We start from the raw sequence: 4,582 nt of genomic DNA, 5'->3' as shown, positions 1-4,582 counted from the left end.
TCTTATAAAAATCTATTTTTTTATTTTAAAAAATAAAACAAAAGTGGGGGTTGCCATATTATGGAGGCATTTCATCCACAAGAAAAACTTTATCAAATCTGTTTTGAGCTCTCCAATTCTTTCTGAAGGTGTTCATAAGAGCTTAAATTCGAAGTTTTTATGATAAAAATCATATATTTATTCTATTTAACTTGTTACTTTAGGATAGCGGCATTTTACAAACATGATGCGGGCATACAAAAACACTCTCTTATTACACTTTCCAATCATGATGAAACCATCATAAAAGCTTAAATTTGTTTTACTTCATTTGAATAAGAAACTTTGTATGAATTTGTATTTTTTTTTTGAGCTGGTTTATTCATAAAATTCTTTTTTGCCTTATGTTCAAAGCGTATTACCCTCAAAATGCATTGATTAGATATCTTGTCTTGTAAGCCATTTCGTCAAACGGCCGTAGGCGCATTTAACCCGATAGGCCCATTTAAGAAAACTTTCCCCTAGTGAATTTGTGAGTTTTTTGTTCACTCTCATTCAATGAAGAATAATTTCAGAGAGAGTGGGGACACTCAATTTATTTTGCTTGTCTTCATGGTATCTATTTGGAAAAATTTGGCTCATGTTACAGGATTTTTTTGTTGGAGATGTGTGAGAGAGATTTAATTAGTTTGGCGCTACACCTTTTGAATTCACATGCAGGTATTCCTTCCTTTCCGGTTGAAATAGAAAACTTCAAGTTGCTGGATAGCGTCAGCGTCAATAACCTTTTTCCGGTAATAATCAGAACTCCAACGTCAGACATCCATGGGTAATCGTTTGACGGCTGCGTTAGTTTGATCTACACCAAAGTGTGTTTACATAGGAGGTGTTACCTTATGTCAAATTCCCGATTCAGCCACACCCCGCCTACTTACTAAGAATGTCGGAGAACCTTGTGTTTCTAAAAACCTTGATCTACACTTGGCGATTGGAGTGCAAAGACACTCGGAAAGTGGCTTTCAAAAAAGTTTTATATCTCAGCAGAGGATTTAATACGATCATTTCATCTGATATATTTTTTTAGTAGTTCTGTTGTTCCTCCAATATATCTTGAAACAGGTTGAGCACCACTGACTTTCAGTGTGTGCTGCACGGCTAACTTTTACCCAAAACACAAACACGCAAAACCCCAATCTGTAGCAAATTACAATTTTTTACTTACACGACATTTAAAAACTTAAGCTAGCTTACATAATAACTACTCACAGGCCTGTTTTTCCAACCATAATTAAAAAAGACAACATCTAAAAGCACAAAAATTCGTATTACAGCTATCGGACGGCACAGGTTTATCACAACTGAATATCACGGAAATGTCTGGCAACCCTGCCTGGTTGCACTGCACCACTTCCCGGAGCACCTTCGCTATCTGCTTTCGGCTGGTTTTGTTCCGGCTTGGCCCGGCCGACTGAGCTGGAGCCAACAGTGCCTTTAGCTCCCGAACAACGGCCCTGTAGAAAATTAACATTGTTTCTCTTTTTCTCAAAGGTTTTCTTCGCTATTTTGTCACTCACCCTGTTGGAGCCGTTGGAATTGATAAATACTACCAGCACAGTCTGCCATCTTCGACCCAGCTTGGTTTGACGTATTCATCGTCGGGGCTGGATGTTGTAGTGAGATGTAGAGCTAATCGTTGCCTGGGAGTTGAAAAGAATGGATTTTTATCCGATCCGTTTGTTCCGAATTGTTTTCGCTCACCTCTCGCCGATGGGAAACGACCCGGTCCTTTATAAATAAAGGCTTCGGGATGCAATGGACTGCGCGACACAAACAGAAACGGTGAATTGTTTTGCTGTTCTATGTTGTTTTCTTCTCTTTTTGTTTATGTTTACACATGTGTTTTCTTTTTTTTTGTTTCGATTATAGTCGATTTACCATCATTATAGCATTTGCGACTTTATCAACGTTGCAGTTGGCGGATCGTTATTGAAAAACTTATCCGGTACAACTGTGTTCGATGTTTACTCTTGGGCTCGAACTCGCGGACATAGGCTCAGGAGACAACAGACTTGCCAACTGAGCTATATCACAAGCCCTTAAGGCCCTTACATGTATTTTCGTTTGACAGGTTACACTCTTAATTATAAACATTGAATGTTGGTTTGAATTAACACAATCACTATACGTTCAGAACTAAATAGTCATCAAAAACAAATTACAATGCTACAATCTTCTCAAATGTTTGCTGGGTAGTTCGGCAACTTATATTATTTGGGCGATGGCTCGTCAGAAGTTTATTATGAGCGACATTTCAGCAACAATCTGTCGTGGAGAACAGTTAGATAACTTTTTAGATGACCCAGGTTTGGAAAACAACTTTTAAGGCTGGATAAGTACATTCAAGTCGGATTGAGAAAGAACTATAAGACCATAACGTCAGCATATCGCATATGCTTACCCCAATAAAACGAATCTTCCAAGCATCGCTCAACACGTCTACGTTCCCCTCTGTATGAAACGAAGCCTACATGTTTCAAGTTTACAAGAAAGGCGACAGGAGGAATGTAAACAACTATCGCGGTATTTCAGCCTTATGCGCAATTGCCAAACTATTTGAGCTAGTTGTTTTTGACCCTATCTTCTCATACTGCAAACCATATTTTTCTTATGATCAACATGGCTTTATGCCTAAACGCTCTACGACACAAACCTGCTGGCGTTTACGTCTAAGGTGCAAGACAGTTTTGCTTCAGGATTCCAAACAGAAGCCATCTACACCGACCTGTCAATCGCTTTCGACAAAGTGAACCATGAAATAGCTATCGCCAATCTCGATCCCATTGGTTTTTGTGGGTCTCTACTGGAATGGTTTCGCAGCTACCTGGTTGGTCGGAAGCTTATAGTCCGTTCAGCAGAATCCTTCTATAACCAGTTTTTCGCCACCTCTGGAGTGCCTCAAGGGAGCCATTTAGGTAAAATACTATTCTTGATTTATTTCAACGACGTGCTGTTGCTCCTCGATGGACTAAATTCAGCTTACGCAGACGACCTTAAGCTGTTTTATCCTTTCTCCGGCCCTGACGATGCCTGCAGGACTAGTTCAACCTCTTTGCCTCCTGGTGCGATGTCAATTATCTGCCTTTGAATCGTAGTTAATGCGCAGCAATTTCTTTTTCCCGCAAGCGGCTTCCATCAAATGCAGTGTGTTTTCTCGGCGACGAGGCTATTGCTCGAGTTGAGCACGTGAAAGATCTTGGTGCCATTCTTGACAAACGGATGGATTTCAAGATTCACGCCAATTACATCGTCGATAAAGCTTCTGTTGTGCATGACGAAAGACTTCAAAGATATTTACTGTTTGAAGAGTCTCTATTGCAGTTTGGTTCGTTCGATCCTTGAATACGCCTCTGCTATCTGGTGCTTTATTACCAAAACGGCTCCGAGCGTATGGAGGGTATCCAACGGCGCTTTATGAGATTCGTCCTTCGACACATGAGCTGGCAAGACCTGTTCCGACTTCCCAGCTACGAGAGCCGCTGTCGCCTAATCGACATCGACACGCTGCAAGCCCGCAGTACTTCCGCACGAGCCTCTGTCGTAACTGATTTGCTTTCATCCAGAACTGATTGTCCCGCACTGTTGGAAGGTCTTCAACTCAACAAACGACCACGTGGTTCGATAAATCGTGATTTCCAGCTCTACGTCCTTCTTCGATTGAATAATTATGGGGCTAACACAGCACTTATTGGTGTAATCGAGACATTCAACCGCTACTCCGAACATTTTGATTTTGACGATTCGAGGGATGCATTCCGAAGAAAAAATCCTTAAAGCTTTATGTTTTATGTAGACCATTGTATTTGAAGTGTCCTTAATTTTGATTTTTATTTTTTTTTTTTCATCAGGACCAATATGTGATTTGTTGATGTACAATAAATAATAATAATAATAATTATAATCACAAACGTAGAAAAACGATTGTTCTGCTTGACTCTTTAAAAAATATTTATTACAAGTGCAGTCTTCCCAAGCAACCAAAAGTCCCATTAAACAAGTAAGAAAAGGTACGTAGAGTAAGCAAAAAAATCGCTCTCTATCTCATCTCGCATTAGTTCATATCACCTTCTCTTGATTATTTACTATGTTCATTACATGGTGCCGTCATGATGCCACGTGCCGGATTTAATCTCGAAAAACTGCGACATGCCGAGATTTGTTCAATTTTATGCAGGATTGCGTCAAACCTTCATTTCCTACACATATCGCATCATTATGGTCACCCAAGTAATAAAATGACTTAAAGAAAAAAGCTTTCCAAGTTTTGGGGATCGAACCCCAACCTTCGTGTTAACAATAGAAAACAACATAGAAAAGAAAAATAACTAAAAGTAAAGGTGGATTACCTTGAGAAAACCACGAACAAAAAACCAACAAGTAACAACAAGAGTCTATTAAAGGGTGATACGGTCAAAATTAGGTCAAGGGAAAACGCGTGTAAATCGGTGAAATCGTTTATTTTAAAAATCAAATTAAATTTCGTTTTCAAGTTTAATTAGTATAAAATTCAGGAAAAATATTCAGTTAGGCTTCCGCTTTTCCAAAT

Source organism: Uranotaenia lowii, chromosome 3 (genome assembly GCF_029784155.1).
Source record: "Uranotaenia lowii strain MFRU-FL chromosome 3, ASM2978415v1, whole genome shotgun sequence".
In the NCBI taxonomy this organism is placed as follows: domain Eukaryota; kingdom Metazoa; phylum Arthropoda; class Insecta; order Diptera; family Culicidae; genus Uranotaenia; species Uranotaenia lowii.
The sequence above is the reverse complement of the archived record's forward strand: the minus strand, read 5'-3'. Positions refer to the sequence as shown.